This window comes from Phoxinus phoxinus (assembly GCF_949152265.1).
Source record: "Phoxinus phoxinus genome assembly, chromosome: 15".
NCBI classification, from domain to species: domain Eukaryota; kingdom Metazoa; phylum Chordata; class Actinopteri; order Cypriniformes; family Leuciscidae; genus Phoxinus; species Phoxinus phoxinus.
In genome coordinates, this window is record NC_136890.1 from 19243536 (window position 1) to 19265345 (window position 21810).

A 21810-nucleotide genomic window follows, 5' to 3' on the forward strand; every position below is an offset into this window, starting at 1 on the left:
GTTATGACTCACAAATCATAGCGTAGAGAAAATACTGACAAAATACAGTTTCTTGGAGAAAAATGAGAATTTATCAAGCTGAAAAGCCAAACATACAAACACAAAGGGATTTAGCTGTAAATGTCATGTGACTAATCACTCTGAAGTCCACAAATGATGTCACGTCAATGCTGACTGGGTGATGGGACCACAAGAACACGCAAACACTTTTCCAGTGACTATTCTGAGATGGCACCAGACAGGAAACATTTTTATACTTTTAAAAATATATCTACAATATAAAGAATATTAGCAACATCCATTTGGGAATAAAATATTAAGTTAAATAATTTGTATATATTTAGCTAGAATAAATGGCTACATTTGAATGGTCTTTAGTGGAAAATGATGTTTTTCAGAACCAGATAGTGTAGTTCCAACATCTACCAGCTACCTTGATCCCTTTATTCCTGCTAAGTGCGTTAGGAGGGCATTACTCAAATTACTCAATTTTTAACATTACACTCAATGAAATCTTATTAAAAACGTGCTCAAGCTTAACTCACAGCTTCTGCTGTCATTCTTTGGTACAAAATAAAGCCACCTAGTGAGTTCACTAGCGGCTTAAGTGTATCATTTTGCAATTCCAGTAGATACTTCAGGTATGTCTTGTCCTCTTACAAAGCGTAATTACTACAATAAAAGAATCATGGACAGTTTGGCATAGTACATCTATGGAAATGTGCCATGTTTAATTGTTGAAAAAATTGCTTTTAGAATAATGTTAGTCATTACGGAGCATCATCTGCCAATAGATTTGAACATAAGTCATCTTTATCGAACTGAAAAGAACATGTTGCTTCTGTTGTCTTGAGACATAAGACGTAAGAAAACAATAAAACATGAGGGGAAATAATAGTTTTCGTCAGTGTACTGAATTGGACATTGTAAAGTTAAATTCTGTGTTCACACATCCATTATATTTGTCCTGCACCTTTCCTGTTTCCATGCTGCTGAAAAGACAGTAATTACTGCAAACAGGATCTCTAAATCCATACTGTGTAGCTAGAATTGTTTTCCTACTTTGCACAAAACTGTATAATCAACAGAAGGTAATTTCAAAGTCAATGACAGAAAACAGTGATGACCAGGACCCATTACAACAATATGAAATATAAATGTACAAAAATCAATTTGATTGTCCTTGTTAATAATTATGGATTTCAAGTTTGATGCATGTTAAAATCATGTTTCAGATGATTCGCCATATGGCGAGCATGTGGGCAAAAATGTACGCATGAATCTGATTCTCTAACACTAAGCAATATGACACAAATAGAAGAAAGAACGAGTCATTCAAATGAAAAACAAAGGTGTTATGTGTGGCAACAGAAGTATAGAATGCAAAAGCTCAAATATTCAAAGCGAAAATCAAACATGTTTTCTGTCAAGATGATTTGATCTGAATCTTAGGGGGTTTTCTATTATCACTAAAGGTACAAATGTGATGTATGTGTGTGTTGCTTAAGCCTATTGAGAAGTGTTTTGGTGCAGTATAGGTCAATATCAGAAAACAGTAATTTTAGCTGTTATTTAGCTCTGGCCTTACATCCACTATATTCATTTCACAGCATGCATTCCATCCAACTGAGGAGTCACTGCCTCATTGGATTTTACAACTTCATAAAAATTACACAGCTATTTCTTTTATAAAATTTACAAACCCCCGTAACTCTAAATGGCACTTTGTTCGCTCAACTGTGCTGGGTCGCCTGCTGATCCTGAAGCCAAATGATCTTCAATCCTTTAATTTCTCAGTTGGGTATATGAGCAAAGTTAGAATGAAAGAAGGATGGTGGAATTGAGTCAAAGAGAAAGCATGAGTTTGAGGGGGAGAGCGAGACGAGAGTCGAGAGACAGGAGAGATGTCATGCCAGTCAGAAACGCCTCCACACTTCTCTATTACATACAGGAAGGGGTCGCTACAAATCAATAGCACTCAAAAGGAAGGACAATTATAAAATGATATGATCACATAACACAGGGGACTCCTTTTATTGATTATTTACTTCAAGTAAACCCTGTAAATGTTCTTTTATTATTTATTCACCATCATGTCATATAAACCCTTATAACTTTCTCTCTTCTGTGGAACAAAAAAATAAACATAAAAAAGTAATTTTTCATGCAATTATAATAATAGACTTTAGAATTTTGGTCTTAATTCTTACACAAAGCTATTGTATTGCTTCGAAATAGAAGTGCACAAGTCATATGGACCACTTTTATGCTCCTTTTGAATTTTTGACTTTTATAAAGAAAGCCTTTTATAAAGAAATTCCTCGTGGGGACTAATTGCATGGAAAAGTACGACAAAAACAATTTTACTTTTGTGTATGGAAGATAAACCTTCTATGAGCTAGGAACGATATGAGGGAGAGTAAATTATAACAGAATTTGAATTATTTGGTTGAAATATATCCCCAGGTTCCCGGCTCAGTCAAAGGTATCCCGTGTCATCATGATGAATATGAAATGCCTCCCAAAACACTTTCCTCGCAAATAAAACCACCTTTAGCCAGGTACATAATCAAATCTGCGTATGCCTGCAGTATGTTTCACTGACAGCCAATCATTATCGAACAAATCATCATCGCTTAAAAATACACATATATAAGCCTTAGTTACCTTGGATACCATGTCCTGTAAGGCCAGTGGGGAGAAATTACAGAAATTTTACAAAATAAAGAAAAGCAAGCATACTGACCACCACTATGAGAATGGCAGAAATTCAGGTAGGCTTAACGTTAAGACGTCTGGCTCAGGAAGCAATTCTTGTCCTTGACTTTGGCTGACTCCCACTGTATGATTTCGTTTGGCCATTCGCCTTAGAAAAGAATGCGTACTTGATCCTTAGGCACATAAAAACATGAGCCAAATTTATACGCTGCAGTCCACATATGCTGTGCTTGGAAAGTGCATTGCTTTACAACAATATATAATATATATAAAATGATTTGGTCACAAATTACATTCGAATAAAATAATCCGTTCTTTATATGAAAGGAGTGGCTATGCAGAACCATCTATAAACATATTCAAAGACTCGTTAAAAATTTCATAAAAACAAAATGGATCACAGGGAGGAAAGGAGCTGATGTTATTAATGCACCTACGCTTCCCCACTGGTGTTCTAAATGTTCTTAAACGCTGAGATTCTGGGAGAAAAGCCAGCGCAGCAAGTCGGATACTATGACAATGGATTTACACAGGAAAACCTGTGCAGACAAGGGTATCCTGAACTGTAAGCCCTCAAAGGCACAATGATACATCTAGGCGGTACTATGACCTGGCCATGGACAATTACTTTGGATCCCTGGAGATGTCTTCCATCTGTGTGTCTGCAGTTTACAGCTAAAGAACTGTGGCACACTGAAAAGAGTATTGTGTGTATGTGTCACCATCATGACTTCATGACATCATGATGCATTACATTTATTATTTCATTAAATGTATTAGTCCAGGTTGATTTTAATTTACAATATTCTATTATTCATTGTTACATTATGTTTAAAATGTAGCTAGTAGTACATGTAGAAATGGGCATTAACCTGGAATAATAAATGCTGCAAAACGATTGTTCATCGATAGTTATACCCCTAAAGTTAATTAATTTAAACTTACTGTAAAGTCAATATGAATACATTGGAAAACTGGTTCATATAGACGGCAGATCTTCATGTTTATGTTGGAGTCTCAGAGACCATATGACTAAATTAATAGCGCAAAAAAAATATACTTAACATTAACGTATGGGTTGATACTTCCTGACATTTTCTTATGAGAACTGATTTTTTTTTTTTTTTTTTTTTTTTATTGTGTGAAACATCCTCCATTCAAAATTTCACAGCATGTACTATATATTTGGTGTCTCAGAGACTCCAGAGATTGCTTCAATGCACTAGTCACATTTTCCAAGAAATAAATATAAATGTATAAAATGTTACGGTAATAAGGATATAACTTCAATAATATATATATATATATATATATATATATATATATATATATATATATATATATATATATATATATATATTACTGACTTTGATTAGGTTAGAGGAAGTTATATAAAAAAAATTACAAATTGAATGCTATATTTTTGGTCTATTATCATTTATTTATTATTTTTATTTACTCTCTGAAACCCAAAGTATAAAAACCATAAGCTCAATGTGAACTGAATATAATGTTAATGGTTAAGTGTAAATGGCAGCAATGTATTTCTTTGAAGAACACTTCTACCTGTAGAAGTCATACCACAGCCATAAACCTTCCTTTTATCAAAATTAAAAAAGGCTTTTATTCTTTTCTCTCCCTCTAAATTTTGGCACATTATAATGTGGGGGAGAAAAATTAGATTAAATTCCTCCAGTTACATAACATTAAAAAATCATCTGTGTGGGTTACAAAAGTACATTTGCTAAAAAAAAAATTTAAAAAAAAAAAACCTACGAAAAAAAAAAAAACACTGTGTGAGCATTCGGAAGTCTACTACACAGGCTTTAGTGACCGGCACTTGAGAACACATCTAGTGAAGAGTCCAATCCAATAAAAGAGCTAAGTATTACGGTCCCTATCCTCCCCACCCAGCTCTCCAGAGCATCTACGCCAGGAGGAGAAATCAAATAAAGGAATTTGAGTCGGAGCGAGTGGACTTTAAAGCTGCCAAACAATCATTTGCAGTCGCCTTGGCAGACAGCAGGCCAATATACTGAGCTCATATGCTGTCTGTCTCTCTCCAACCCATGGCTGTGTTCTGCTATTGAGATGCATGGCTGCCTGACTTAATAGCCTACATAAGAACTGATGCCTCCATGCCTGCTGGACGTTTACTGAGATGCAGGTCTGACAGAGCGGGCCTGTTCATCATTCTGACACTTCATAAACACAATGTTGCCTTTAATTGACAAACGAATGGATTCTGGGTGTGTCAGCTCGTCGGACAGCTCCGACAGAGGGGGGTGAGACGTGCGAGTCTGCGTGTGTATGAATGTGTGGAATCGTGTGGGTGTTTGTGCATGTTGCCAAAACAATTTAGGACAAACAGCCAAAGCCATCATTCATTTAAGAGTAATTTATGGATACTTCCCTTCAGATAATTAACTAACCTCATTCTTTCATAGTGAATACTGCCCATCACAGGAGCCATCATGAACCTACCACTGCATTACGACTTTAGGAAAACTGGAACTGGAAGAAAGGTTAAGAAAACACAACAGAGACATCTCAAACTATGTCAAATTTTTGTTTCAAATGTATTTAGATATATATTTTAACATGTTTTTTTTTTTCCTGTGATGTCAAATTTGTCTTATTTGTCACATAATCCGTCAAAAATCATTCTATGCTTATTTGGTCATTAAAGGGTAACTAAACACTAAACCAACTTTTTTTAGTTAATGATCTGTAAGAATGGAGCTTCATAAATGCTGTTCATTGATTCGAGTACTTTTTTTAACATTTGAGTATAAAGTGTTTTATTTTTCAAATATATGGTGTAAAAACGTCTGAGTGCTGCCCTCTTCAGGCTAAACGGAATCTCCTGAAGTAGGGGTACTCTCTGACGTAGGGTACTCTGTGACGCTACTCTGCCACGCCCCTGGCAGCCCCTGGTATAAAAGCATCTGCTTCCGTCAAAACCACTGTAGCGAGTCAGGAGTTGGAAATTGGAATTACGAGTATTGAAAACGATCAGGATAGCGTATTTTAGCATCTAGTTAGCATAGCATTTATATAGTTATTTAGATTATTTCGTGTAGCCTAGGTAATAGCATTTATATAGTTATTTAGATTATTTCGTGTAGCCTAGGTAGTTATTTAGCATAGTTGTTAGTGTTGTTAGAAGCATAGTTAGTTAGTAGCATAGTATTGCATCAGTTAGAATAGTGTAGATTTTTAGCATTAGTTTTGTCTGTGTTTAGTACAGTGGTTAGGCTGGTATAGGTGTAGTGTTGCCGGTAGCAACAGCACTGCTGGACTGCATAACTTTCCCCCAGACTTGGAAATTAGCGCCAGTGTTTACATGCACTTGTGTGCCAAACGCTGCTCTTCCTGCATGGACTCCACAACCGCCGGCGCGTTTTGCTAGATATTTTTTTTCACATAGCGGCAAAATATGCTTAACGGAGGTCAATAGTAATAATAATCCACTCAGATACTGGCCCCATTCTCTCTTGCGCGGCTGCTTCGCTAGCATCGTCGGATGCCGATCGCGATGCGGGAGTTAATGCGATGCTACACCGCAGTTTGAGCTCGCGGCTCGAATTGATATGGTTTTAGCTCTGTGTCCACAGACAATTCGTCCACTTCAGGGGAAGGTGGGGGAGAAAAGTCCTCGACTTCAAATGACCGCTCTGTTGCAAAGCTACTTTCGTAACTCCAGTCACTCTCTATCTTAGCGAGTCTGACAGCAGCTGTCAATCACTGCGTCACTGCGGGTCTGTCAATCACGCGCTCAGCCCCGCCCTCGGTTCGTCCGTTGGGCTCTGCCCACTTTTCCAGCATTTTTCAAATATTGCCAGTGGGTGGAGTCAGGCTCTGACCAGGGGTTTAGTTACCCTTTAAGAAACATCTCTTATCATTATCAATGCTGAAAACAGTTGTGCTGTAATATTATATTTTTGTGGAAAGCCTATGCATTTTATTTGTATTCTTGATAAATAGAATGTTCAAAAGAACATTTATTTTAAACAACATTTTGTTTACTCTTAATCACTGTCACATTTGGAAAATTTAATGCATCTTTGCTGAATTCAATTATTAATTTATTCAAACGGAATGAATGCTTGAACTGAAGTATATTTAATTTTTATTTTTATTTTACTATTTGAAATTAAAGTATTTTAAATGTTCAAATATACAGTATATAAAATATTTTAAAACTTCAAAATAATAACTTTCCATTGTATATGAATAAAACAAACAATTAAAATCTTTTCATAAATATTGTTCTTTTTTAAGACCTTGGGATGACTGTAAACACCTGGGAAATGTACTTACTGACGGAAATATAAAATAAAAGAATACATCTTTGTAAACGAATAGAAAAGGTCAAAACAAGTGAAGTCCTTTTTCTTCAGCTCATTTCAAGAAGTGATTTTTGTTTCATTCTTTCTGTTTTTGAGTGAAAGGAGAGAGGCAGCGAGAATAGAAGACAGGATGAATGGCGTGAGTCATGAGGCATTTGTTCTTGGTTTCCCTTTTGCTCAGCTCCTATCTGACTGCATGGAGCTGAGCCACCGTGACAAAGGCCAGCTGAATGTGGAGACTGAGAGAGGAAGCTGGGGCACAGTGGATGAAACAGGCTTGTATTGCTGGGCCTGAATGAGCCTGCATGTCTCCGCTGGACGCTGCTCTACAGGATCTGTTCCCTTGGAAACCTGTGTGTCACAATCATAGACTGGAGTGAGGGCTGAAGAGCGCCACAATGCTCTCGTCTTTATGCCCAAGAGGATCGCGAGATAAAGCCACCTATGACATTATCGTCATGCTATATCAGGCACTAAGGCCCCAGAGCTAGTAAAGCCATACTACAAACGTGCAACAGCATGAATTAACAGAATGTATAACCCTGTTAACGAGAATCTCCACTGAATATATTAATTGATCAGCATTAGCATTATAGGTGAAGAGACACCTGCTCTTGTCAATAGCTATCAGGGTTGGATGTTCTCTGCACTATCCATATAATATGTGTACAACACATTTAAAAACACTGTGCTTGGCACTTTTCTGTGAATAGTGTACAAAAAGGGGCCTGAAAATATTTTAAATGAAAAACTATTTCAACAAATGGTCAGTGAAAGGATGTTCTTTAAATGTTCAATGTTGATCAAACTTAAGAAGTAAAACTAAATATGATATGAGCGGTTTAATTTATGCATTCATTTTCTATACTTTTTTTTATTTACAAGCAATAAACAAAAGACAGACAGACAGACATTCTATGTTATCTGCAATATCTGCTAGTTCTCGGAAGCAAAAACAGGGCATTTGTGCCTCCAATGATTTTTTCCCTTCCCGCTTCATGGAAAGTGCCATCCACTGTACTGAAACCCTTCACTTTAACTCACCTTTAGAGGCTGATCTGCATATATTCTGAAGGCCCTTAGAGTGTAGCTCAGGGCTTTGCTCTCGACAAATGTGCCGGAGGCTCTGGTTCGGTGCGTAGCTAATGGTCAGTGAGCCTCACTGCTTTCTTTAACAGCCCTAAATGAGATCAAATGTTTTGTTTCTCTGAAAGGCATAATCCAAGACTGCTCCAGTGACTCCAACTAATTAAGCCTCTGTTTAAAAAGGGAATTAAACACAGGAGAAATATGCAAATGGTGGTGGGGGGAGGAATGACAAATCCACCCACAGGGACTCCAGATGTCAGACGTTCCTTGAAATACGATGATCAATATTCAGACGCATACCCAAAAATCCTTACAAACCAAATCCAGTGGGTGAAGTGCCTTGTAGCCATCGATTTGGGAATTACTTAATAGCTGTCATAAGTCTGCAGGATCTCATGTGGGAGAACACACAGCCATCACACGTGCGCATCCATCAACCAAAAGAAAGGCAGATAATTGAGCTAAGCAACAAAGCAGCGTGACCCACGACAGATGAGGAGAGAAAGAAAAGAAGATACCTACAGACCTCCTCATTGACTGAATTTATATTGTACTGTTTAGTTCATAAAGCTGCTCCTTTGGGAAGAAAAAAACGCCTGCACAAGTCTTTTCTGAGGCCACTTTATCCTTATTGGCAATCAATGTAAATGTGCCATCCACGATAAATGCTTTTGTTATCTCCCCACTGGTTGATAGCCATCCGAAAACTCTATGTAATATCTAATGATCGTTCAAGTATGTATACTGGGAGAGATCACCAAGCATAATGATACGCATGTCGCAAATAAGCCTAGGGCCAGATGGGTTGTGCAGCACTTCACTCCTCAGAGAGACCAAACACTGAGCATGACTGAGAATTTATTTGGGTTTATTGACATTTTTTAATTTTTCAGTGACTGCAACTGTGGTCCTACTAATAAACCACACAAGTAAGGCAACATATCATGTTTTAGGATGGATACTACTCAGATTGTTTTGGTTTTAGATCATAGCATGCAACATGACATTACCATCATGCTCTAAACAGGAAGGAAAGCTATGCTATTTGTATACCTCATTCTCATTGTTTTTCTGGTCTTGACTATAGGTGAAGGTTAAACATTTTAGCTGGGAGAGTTTTTAGAGGACATTTAGGTCTAGTGAAAGCAACTTTGTGTTCTTGGTTCACTTCCTTGTCTAATTTTGCTCTAGGCAGTGAGTGATCCAATTGAACAAGCCATAATGGAAAACAAACAAGCCACATTTCTGAAAATTCTTCTTTAAAAAAAAAAAAAAAACATCTTGTCAAAGCTCATCTGCCTCCTGTGACTCAGATATGAAATCCCATCATTTCTGCATCCTAAAAGTCCTTCAGGCACATAATTCTACTTTAAGTGCACAATATGCTCAAAATAGCAAGATGTCACACAGTATTACACTGCAAGATGTCACAATTGTGTTATTTCCATCTGTCCAATTGTCACCTAATCAACATTATTCCCTTTTTATTTGACATTTTTCTAAATATTTCAAGATTTTAGCATGTTATAAACGTCGCCCAGTATTATTCATTTTAACCCAACCATATAAAGGGTACAGGTGAACCTCGGAAAAATTTGAATATTGTGCAAAAGTTCATTTATTTCAGTAATTGAACTTAAAGGTGAAACTAATATATTATACGGACTCATTACAGTGAGATATTTCGAGCCTTTATTGTTATAATTTTGATGATTATGGCTTACAGCTTATAAAAACCCTAAATTCAAAATTAGAATATTGTGAAAAGGTTGTCATAGCTGTAAGCCATAAACATCAAAATTAGAACAAATTAAGGCTTGAAATATCTCACTTTGCATGTAATGAGTCTATATAATATATTAGTTTCACCTTTTAAGTTGAATTACTGAAATACATTTTTCGAGTTTCACCTGTATATGTAAAAATGAAATTAAAATTTTATTTAAAAAAAATCTGAATAATTTGTTATTATTTAGGCAATATAATATAAGCAAGAGTGATGTCCCTCTTTTACATTTCAAAACTAGATAGATTCTGGCAAATAATTATATTCTTCAATTAGTGTTTGAATTGGAGATGTTCCAGGATTGTTGCCATTACAGCATATTTTTGTCAATTGTTTGATAAGAAATGAGAGAGAGGCTGTTCTAATACAAGTGTGGCATCCCACACTCATAAACTTTAATTTGATATTGCCTGTAGGAGTGAATTTTTGTGAGAAATGTGACTTCTCAGTTGGATAAAGGACGCATTTTAAGTAAAACAATGTTTCATCTTTGGCTCACTGAAATATGTATTTCACATATGCTAAACTCCCTTTGTTGTGTCTCCTGCACACATCCATCCATTGGCTAAAGCTTGGGGCAGGTAAATTTAACCATAAATCTTGCATCACCATTGTGTCCTTGAGCGAAGCACTTAACCACAGGTTGCGCAATGTGTTTTTTGTTGTTGTTGTTTTTTATAAAAGCATCTACTGAAAGACTACTTACTTACTAAGAGCTTTTTTTTCTCATTACTTAGCTCAGAGCCACATGTAAAACTCCAGAATCGAGTGTTAGGACCTGGCTGCTGTTCTAAAGAAGCTAAAATGTCTAATACATTTTTTTAAACAATAATTAAGTTGTTTACCTCAATTATTTTTCCTTTGATTTGACTTAGTGAGTTGTATAACTGTGTTTAATTGTCTGGGCTCTTTTGTCAAGACGTTTTTAAAGTAAAAAGACTCCTCAACAAAAGTAATGAGAATATTCAAGGTGCTTTGGCAAATATAGTTAAATCTTTAGACATTCAAGCAGTGGATCAAGCAATGTTTAGCTTTTATTAACCTGACGAAACGTCCCGCTTTAGACATTCAAGCAGTGGATCTAGTAATGTTTAGCTTTTATTAACCTGAGCGAAACGTCCCGCTGGGAATAATAATGTGGAAGATGTTGTGCTGCATTAATCTATGGGTTTTGACATTAGAGTGAATAATGCTTTGCACACTTACAATATCATCTGGATATGTTCTATTTGCGTAAGCAGTAGAACATTAGTATCTCCTGAACATTTCGTCCAAAGGGAGACTACAGTGTGTACAGAAGATGATTTTTCCTCCCTCATCAACATGCACCCAAGCATTTCACACAGACACACAGAGAATCTAATAACCACTGGACTTGACATTATTCACTACAGGGGTGCTAAGAATGAGACAGGAACACTCTCTCATCTTTCTGACTGGGTGACAGACGAAGCGGCGGTGGGTGAAGGCTAATTGATGAAGATCTGCAGCTATTCTAGTGCAAATGTAAATAATTAGAGCCCAAAGGTAGCAGGGTTGATGGAAGACGCCTGCTCATGTCAAACTAATTCCACACCGCTGTGTGATTTGAGCCTGGTCAAGCAGAGGCTTGTTTCCTACTGAAGTATGGGAGTGTATGAAAGCAATATCCTCCTAAGGACATCTCCTAGGATAGGGATGAATATTTTTTGTAACTCTTGGCTCACCTCTCCATCCTGTGGCATCTCTATACTGTCCCTGAGGCTGAGACCGTGACTATGGGGAATGCAGGTGCATCTGCTGAGGAGACACAAAATCCCATTTTGTCATGAATTCCTCCTACCAGAGCTCCATCTGGGGACATCTCTAGCTTTTTATCCACCATTTCAACCGTAGGTGTACAAGGATCAGGTGCATTTGCCAACTCGTCTATGTTGCCATGGCAACAATACGCCAAACAGTGTTGCCTAGTTGTCAAACTCTAGAGAACAATTTCAATAATTAATTAGCACAAAATGCATTAGCGTACAGCTCTTTAATACTGATCTAATTGCATCTGTTTTAGACTCTCTGGCAATTGCAATTGCAATCTATTTTAAATTATACTAAATGTGCACAATCAACAAGTGGCGGTAATGTGTGAAATCAATGATAGACAATCAGTAGACAACTGTCTATAAGACCAGTGTTTCCCCAACTGGGAACAGAGAGAAGTTATTTGAAAATATAATATTTTATTACCTGGCTTGGTTGAATTCTAATGTAGAATGCAGCCTGTTATTTCTTGATAACAGATCGCTGCTAAGGATAACACACCGTTGCCATGAAAAACAGAGCGTTGCCATTGACACGGTGTTCTTTAGCAGAAGCAATACAATCGTTTTTAAATCAATAAACTCCTTTTTAAATCAATATTTTGTGTCAAATTATTGATTTATTTGGTAGGTAGCCATGTAATAAGCGTGTTAATGTAGAGCGAGGATGTTGTTATAGCGAATACAACCCCTTCAGGCTGATTCAAGACCCCTCCGCTGATTCAGCCTGTCGGGGTTGAATTCGCTATAACAACATCCTCGCTCTACATTATCCCTTACATATTATATTAGCCTTTATTATATTATATTATATTAAACATTTTTGTTAAACCTATGAAACATAAATCTAAAATAAATAGGATGAATATAAATAAATATATAAATTATATATAGTGTTTTATATGAAAACATTATAATATAAATTTAATTTATAAATAAACTACTGTGTGTATATATATATATATATATATATATATATATATATATATATTCACAAATAGTAGTTTATTTATAAAATGTATATTTATATATATATATATACATTTTATAAATAAACTGTGTACTACCGGTATACATTCTGGAATTGGTCCTATTGCAGAAACAGCACTATATTACACATTTTAAAAGAGTGGGTGCAAATTAACATAATGCAAGACAAAAAAAAAGTAGCAAAACAACACCATGTTTTTTTTTTTCCTATTTTTAAGATGTTTTTCTTCTTTTCAACTTTCCACAGAAGAAGTACAAAGGACACAGGAAATGATTGGTGAGAAAGGAATAAAATCAGGGCACAACACAGGCCAGAATCCCCCAGATAAGCTCCACAACTCAAAGTGCATGTGCACTAACTGGTACACCAGTTTTTTGGGGTTTTCTTTGTCCTATTCCCACAGCGGCAATACTCACTTTCTGTAAAAGCTAACACCAAATAAGGTCTTTAAAAGCCTAAACTTTTTGTGTAAATTGTGTAATGTTGAGCAGGTGCCATGAGAAAGTGCATAGCACAAACCAGTTCTTATAGAATATGTCTTCAACCTCTAAGAAGCTATACACTGCACAAATAACCTTTCCTCGGATAAACTTCGCTTCAGTTTTCTGCGTTGAGGCTAAGACCAAATGGCCATTAGCAGCTACTGATGTTGTCAGCATGTGTTGGATGCTTGATGACTCAGGGGGGGTTGATAATGAGCTCAATTTTGGTGTTTTCGCCTCAGGTGGGAAAAAGGTGAGAAATGTGACGGTTATGCTAATTCAGGTCAAGATCCTGAGTCTGGTACTCAGAGAGGAATAAGGGGCCAGGCCCCCTCAGGGACTCCAATCTCCACTTCTGCCTGCAAAACTGACGGGATCGTATTTGTGCGCTCAGACAAGATGGAGCATCTGGGTCTAGGATGGGCATGGGTGGAAATCAACATCCTCAGACGACTATACCAAGATCAGTAGAGCATGCTCCGTTCAGTCAGTTTGACAGAAATCATGTTGATCTCAAGTGTCGTTAGGGACCTCGCTTAAATAAATGGAGTCAATAGTCATTCTGGAGGCAGCGAAATCAATAGGCTCAAGACCGGCATGGAGGGATGTGCTCCAACTGTGCCTTCAACATCAATCTGCCATCTGAAGCATACAAAGCATCACTGCAAAGTGCTTTAAAGGAGACAAAGATTGAAAACAACTACATAGAACGTTTAATCCACACTTTTTCACTTCATCTCCAATTAAGTCCAGCTTAAAGTACATAAAGGCCACACCTGCACGCCTCGCTAGTAATTAAGGCTAGCAAACTTGCCGTTACACTCCTTGAGTCACATTTATTTCAACTAACAATATCCTATTGGCTTAATTTTCTGGCTTAGCAGAAGTAGCATGGTTTTAATTACAAAATAAAGGTCACTCTTATTATTGCAGTGTTGAGCGCCACACATCTCTAGAGGATTGTTTATTGCTCTGTGCTAAAGTGTTCCCAGAGGAACTGAAGGTCAGGTGTTTGCCTTCCAGTCAGGATGTCACCCAGCTCACATCGACCTACTACTGCTGCTTGTAAAAAGCCATCAGATATTTCTGAGGAGGAAAATACTCTGGCAACCCATTTTTGCTAACCCTTGCTTATTTCTACATGAAGTCGAACACCCAAGGCATGATGTGGCATAGTTTCTTAAAGTAGGCATGAAATGAAAATTCAACCCATCTATTTTCTAATTTAATGTTATAGATCTTATTTTAAACAATTCACCAGGTATTTCTTCGTTTAAAAAAAAAAAACTTATTTTTTTTTCAAAATGTCATAACTTTATCTTTCAGTTAAAATGACAGACTTCTCTCCAGTAATGTATGGACTCCAGGACTTCTCAAATCATTTATCTGCTTAAACCACAGCAAGGTTGTGGCGCCTGCCTCCATTTTTAAGTGCAACATCTACATCTCAAAAGCCAATCAACGAACCCATACATACGAACCATAATTCCCACTCTATATGTTTTCTTATACAATAAGTTACACACTCGAACATGTCACAAAAAAGAAAAGATCTGTCGCTACTTCTATTTCATCACTACTTTAAAGGTTCCATTTGTTCCATTATTTCGGGGGGATTGGTTCATAAGAATCATTCTTCAGCAAATCAGTCTGCATTGCACTGTATTTGATTCACCACAAAGAACCAACTCATTAGAAACATTTGTTTGTGAATCGGACTGCATGTGTTTGATTCACTAAAAATAACCATATCATAAAAGTAATTCATTATGGAATCATACTTGCACTGTATTGTTTTGATACACTAAAAAAACTGGCACATAAGAGCAATTTATTTGGAAATCATACTTCACTGGTTGCGCTGTCTGTTTCATGATGCCATAGTTTCAGTATTGGTGTTGCGGCGCAACATGTACTGTGGGAAACTCTATGTTTTAGAATGGTGTTCCATTCACATCAGTGAGTGAGGATTTCTTTGATGAATCTGATGTGAATTCTCTTTCAATTATAAATATGAAAGCAGAACTGTATTGGTTTTGTCGTAGAGCTTGTAGTGTGTTGTTTACAGGCCCTTTTTTGAAGATAAAGGGCATAGATACACAGACTCCATTTTGAGGAGGACCAGGTGGACACGTATATTAGCCAAAACTCTGACAGTAGCCAGATATTTTTCCTCTCACACAAGAATTATTTTGTTCTTTAATGCACTTTAATGGCTCCATTTGTGCCGAGCCTGAGAGAGAAAAAGAGACCCTTTCATTACAATGTAGAGCAGCAGTGCCGAAGTAAGCAGGACTCCATCAGCAACATGTGGAGAAAGAAGCGGGAAGGGAGAAGAAAGACAGAGAGGGAGATATGGGGAGATTGAGGAGAGCGTGCCATTGCTACGTAATGCAATCAGAAACAGTTCTTTTATAACCTCTCGTCACTTACATTTCATCAAAATCCTTTCACTTATTTTATTTCACTTTTATTACTTGTCTGCAGAGACTGTTTTCACCCTCACTACGGATGGATGTCATATTTATACCAGTCACACACACAAGAGCCAGAAAAATGAGAATATATCCCCAGCAGAAGAGACGCAATGTTTGGTGGCTGCTGTCAGCAAAACCTCAGCGCAATGTGATTCCTGACCCTCTCTAAATCTCCTCATATCTTCAAACCGGCACAAGAATGAATGCTGACAGATAGCAATCTCATTACTGACCTCTGTGTAGTGTGGAAAAGCACACACACACACAGTCTGGTTTTCATGCTTAATAGCCTTCCATGAAAACACACACGCACATTCACCCACACACAATCTCCACATGCAGAAATCGATTAGCTCACAGGAAGTCTCTGCCCACGTACTCACTGCAAACCACGCCAAAGTCAGCGCCTAGCGACAGTGACACAATGATGATGACATTGCCATGGCAACATCGTCCTCAGGTCTCCTGCTGTAGAGGAGTGAGAGCTTTGAATGCCCAGGAAAGTATTTTTAAGTGATGGAGACCTTTTGGAAAACAAAGTATCAGCTGGGGTCACACTCTACTTTCTGCTGTTCTGCCAAGTCGAACGGAAGACTGACAGATAACTCTCCAAAACAGAAATCAGTCTAACAAAATGCAATATTTCTGATTCAATACAGTTCAATCAATAGCATTTGTGGCATAATGTTGATCAGTGCACACATTCATTTAATAAAAATATTTTTTTTACATAGAGACACTTGCATTGCAACTTTCTGGAGGGTTTAAATTATAAATATGAAACTTAATTTTACAAAAGCACTTACAATAATTATTCTTTTTAAACTTGAGTATTATTTGAGATGTAAGATTTATTTAAACCATTGTTTTTTGAGGAATTACAGAGCTTACGCTTTTATATCATGAAAACAAAGAATTTTACAACATTTTCACAGAACAGGTTAGTAAGCTGTTTTTTACGCAAAAATTTGAAAAACATGGGCTCATTGAGAAACCATGCCTCTACATATATATTTTTTCCAAAACTCCAAAAACATACTTATACATACAGCAATTCATTGCAATTTCTAGCTGAAATAAACAAAGAGGCTATAAAACACCAACAACTTTTATTAATTTTCACATACTTAAAGCAGGAGATTATCGATTATTAAAGACCAATATCCATGCGGTTCATTGTGATAATATGTTATGACCTCAAAACACATTTATAGTGGGTGCTTTGTAAACTAACATATGTTGATGTTTCAGAAAATGTATTTTGTGTCACGTTTGCTTTGGTTAACACTGGTGTTTAGGTTTATAGGGTTTAGCACATTTCAATGGGCATTTCAATTTCAAACTGCCATAATATGGACAACAAACAATGTAATAAAATGTTGCCAGATTCACATTCATCGGTTAAAATAAAACTGAACATGCTTTTAGCTCCACTCACAGACATTTCACTTTGAAAGTGCCGCAAAATGAGCAAACGCAATGTAATTTAGGGACTATGGATGTAAATGAGCAATGTTGGTATAATCCGGCTTGTTTACATTTTGTATTTTATACTAATCTTTATTAACATGCATTGTCCCTATCAAATAAATAAAGATTAATATAATTTTTAGGAAAAGTCATCACAGGCACTTTTTTTTTTTTTTATGAGCCTCTGTTGTAAAATTATGTTAACTTATTTTTTATGTTTTGTGTCTGATGAAACAGTGAGAATATTAATGCCTACATATTGGCGAAAATCAATTCCTTTGTAAGTGCATCACTGTAACCCAGATGTTTGCTTTTTATTTGTATTTTTTTTTTTTTTTGAGAAAAAGGAGGAACTATTTTTGTTTAATAAAAATTATGTCATAAACGCTACTGATTGAGTTTACCTTGTATTGGACCTGGAATATAGCCCACATAAATATCTCAGTATCAACAAAAACATTTCATCCATCTCAACAAGATACCGGGCAAGATGTCATGTGTTTTCTTTTTCACGTTGTGCTCCGTCACAGGCACTTCATAGTGCCACTATCCCACTCCTGGCTGTCACATGGAGAGAAGTTAATTCAATTAAGTGATGTGAAAGAGTTTTTTTATGGTTCAAGCCCAGGGAGCTGTTTATCGCATCTAACAAAAGCCAAGGAAGCCTCTGGACTGCATCTCCGATAATATAAAAAAAAAAACATCCTGACATTAAAACTCAACAAAGCAATCATATCTCTCCAGAGACGCTCTCCTGAGAAGCAGAGAAGCAGTAACATGGGCCCTGGCATTTAGAGTCCTCCACTGCTGCTGTGGCGTGAGCAGTGCTGGAGCATTTTTAATTAAATAAACTCAGGCTGGGTTGATATGCAGCGTTTTGAAAAGTCACCTCATTAGTTTCAGTAGGAAGAGGCAGGACTGAGGTAGAGCCTGATTATAAACACTTTACGCAGCCTGGAATCAATTGAGATAATATGGAAGAGCAGACGGTAGCAGTTAAGAGTATTTTTAAAGGTTGCAATACCTGTGTTCATTCCCTATTCACAAATGTATGTGTGCTATATATAGAGTCAATTCTGAGTAGTAAGAGAACTGACATGCTTCTAGGAACGAACAGTGCCTGACATGGATGGTGCCAGAAGGTTCGAGGGAAGAGAGAAATGGTCAGAGGTCACTGGCTTTGTGTCATAGTAGAAGGATATGCCAAAAGGAAGTGTAGTAAAAAAATACATACAGGCAGTCATGGAACCGGGTCATCAAGCGGCAGGCCAAAGGAATGAATAACATTACTTCAGACTGCAAGAGAAAATTTCTGAGTCAAATATAAGATTACAGAGCACCTGAAGCCCCGCTGCAGATAAAAATGCTATGTCAAAATGTTTGAATATACAGGTTTAGTACTGATCTTCATATGGTAAATTCATTTACTGCAGGGGTTTTCAAAGTGAGGGGTGCCAGAGCATGTCAGGGAAGGCGAACAAAGTGGTAAAAAATGTATTAATGATTCATAATTTCAATCAATACATTATAGGTAAAACAAAATCAAACAAGAAGCAGGTTTTTTTGACAAGCAATGTCATTATCTTTCCGCTCCTCTGCTTTCGATCAGATAATTTTAAACCGTAAACTCAGTCCAAGGATCCAGTAAGCGAATGCATTCAAACAGTCATTCCAAAACAGCCCTAATGCAGAGAAAAGTCCGGCGATTTCATTAGAGATGGCGGAGAGAACAGTGTATTTGGCTTCAAAGCACGATCTCTCTCCAATTCTGTGATTTTTATCAAAGCAGCCCAAGCCGTTTCTCATCTCAACAGACTAAACGGCGGCTCAAAACACCCAACCGCTGCGTGAGCATATGATACGCAAACTACATCTCTAGGTTGGATAAAGCAAACCAGAGTCGAGCTATTAAAGTTTTGATGGATGACGACGATTACAGTGACACGCAGGAGTCATGCATTAGGCACACGAGATGAGAGTCCAATATTATTGATGCGCAAACAAACCGTATTTGTGTGGCGCTCTAGGTGCTCTGATCGCTATTGAAAATGTGTAAAAATTGAGGGGTGGGGAGGCGCCATTGTGTCCGTTGTGACAAAAGGGAGTCCCCACTGTCTTTGACTTTTAAAAGCCCTGATCTACTGTGACAAATGTTGTTTAAGTTTTGTGCATACAGTTATGACACAAACTGTATGTCCTAAACTGTGGGAAAAAAACTAAATTTTACAGAGTTATTTAGTGTGGTACATGTGGCCAGGGGCGATTCTAGGATTTTAGCCTTAGGGGCTTGAGCCCCATACAAGACTTGTGAGTTGCATTGGTCTAGAACGACAGCATGTTTCTAGCTTTTAGAATGACAAAATTATAAAGCAGTCAAAATATCATATGATTTGTCAATGGATGTATATCGGGTGGAATTTACTTGTGATTCAAGTGGAATAGAGAGCTGGCTGCTGATGAGTGATGGATGAGGGCAGGGTTTGTCCCGCCCCTGCTGCCCTGGAGAACATTGCTGCCCTTGGTCTGCCACTGAGGGGCGGATAATGCAAAATATAATGATCCTTACAACTTTACAATGACTGTTAGGGGGAGGATTCAGAATAATATAATCCCAGAAGCTGCTGTTTTTTTTCTTTAAACAATGAGAGAGATTGCATAGTCACAGATAGACAGTTAAGAATGACCCCTTGTATGGCACTGTGCTCCATTTTCTAGCATCATCGCATACTGGATTCACAAAGTCTAACAATGAAAATGAATACATAAGGCTGTACACAGTATAAATGTTATTTTTCATAAAAAGACATTTCAATAATGTGCTTAACCTTGTCTTTTAAAGCCTCAGCCCCGTCTAACCTCTAATTTCACATCTCTTAACCTTCCACTGTGAGCTAAGAGCTTATCAGAGGACTTACAATAACATAAGTTCCCTTCACTGCCATTAAGCAATGATGAATATATAAGTTCATGGTCTGAGGTTCAGCATCTTAAACAGCCTTTTAAAGATCGGTGGGTTTAATAGCTGCATGTTAATTTATGTTCTCTGACTAATACTTTTCAGTTGAACAATATACGTTGACATCATACAAAGAGTTCATCATACTATTCAGTGGCCTCAAAAAGTAGCCTATGTGGACACTTCCACCACATTTAATAATGCTTATTAAAATGTCTAAAAGGAAAACAAGATATCAAGCAAAACAAAAGTTGATTTAAATTATAAAAAATATATTTACAAAATCGAGAAGATTATTTGGTCAAAAAAAAGTAATCACTAAATATTATTATTATTATTATCATCATCATCGTCATGGTGGTTGAGGAGAGATTCCCTGATATGATTGTAAAGCGCCTTGGGTGTACAGTAGTACATATGCAAGCGCTATAAATGCCTCAATCTATTCTTCTATTCTATCGTATGGTCACAGATAGTCAAGTATCACCTACCTATGATTATCATTACCGTTTGATTTCCTTAAACATATCTGAGAGACATGTCCATATTCACAATCCGATCTCGTTGAATTATTTCCTGCTGCCTGAAGACTTCTGACTCATCCCTTTACCTTATGGCCTGGTGGGCAGTAATTATAAAGATAAAGACTGAAACTATGCAGAATTAATTCTCTGATTAATTATTAAGGTCCTGATTTATACCACCAGTGTCTGAGAAGATCACTAACTCAGTCAGCTGACTGACAGCCTATCCCAGATGCCAACAGCTGGGGATTTTAATCACTGGCAGAGTGATGAACGACACTTGTGTGTTGGCAAACAGGGCTTTACAGCTGCCAAAAGAGGTGGGAAGACTTGAAGATTACATGAGGGACAGTGTAGGGATAAGAGTGTGTCTTTCTCATGGATCTACACTGAATAGCTGTTGGTGACAACACATGGTGTCTCATTTCAGCACAAAACCCAGATCATCCCAGGATCATCCACTGACATCCAACTGCTCAAATGAGACTTAAATCTGGGGCCTTTGAATAAAGGAGCTGTAAATTCTTGAGTACAGTGCATGCTGCTAGAGGGTTGTGAGAGGATTGAGGCCTACAGAACGCTTGCAAAACTTCTTTCCTTGTCCGAGGAACTCTTGACAGTGGAGATCAATAGAAAAACAGTAAAGTAAAAGAGCTAAGGTCAGCCATGACTTCTGAAGACAATGTCTGACCTCCAGAGGTGGACAAATCAATGGATGATTCATTGAGTGATGCTTAACCTTATAACAATGCGGTACAATCTGATGTGAACTTTTTGGTGGGGGAACATTGGTCCATTCAGTGGAATGTTTAATTTTAAATAGTGGAACGAACCTCAAGTTAGTTTGGATAACCCAGGGGATTTCAAACTGGTACCCCAGGGGGCCACTAGGGGGTCCACAGAAAACTATATATAATTATATATTTATTTATACAACAGTTCTTTCCGATTCTCGAATCTGATTGGCTGAAAGCCTTTTCCAATTGTACGATATTCCCCCAGTATCAGCACTCGAAACGATTTACCGTTTGTATCACTCCGCTTGTGGCGCCTGTCATGGCAGTTGAGGAAATCCACCATATTTTTTTATAAATACTACTGTTGTTGTGTCACGGAATGTAGTTTTAAGAGTTGTTTAGGCGAGAATGTAGTTATTTAGACCTCAAATATGT

General features: G+C 37.2%; 1 protein-coding gene across 5 annotated transcripts in view; it reads right to left on the reverse strand.

The window, feature by feature from the left end:
• The window catches only part of grid2 (glutamate receptor, ionotropic, delta 2), a 394784-nt gene that overhangs the window by 306352 nt on the left and 66622 nt on the right, over positions 1-21810 (reverse strand). Inside the window, exon 2 of one of the 5 annotated variants that reach the window (XM_079637094.1) lies at positions 5151-5232. The exons of the other annotated variants lie outside the window; for them this stretch is intronic. The gene's annotated coding sequence lies outside the window, so the exon portion shown is untranslated. The remainder of the gene's footprint in view (positions 1-5150; positions 5233-21810) is intronic. 5 annotated transcript variants of the gene reach the window in all.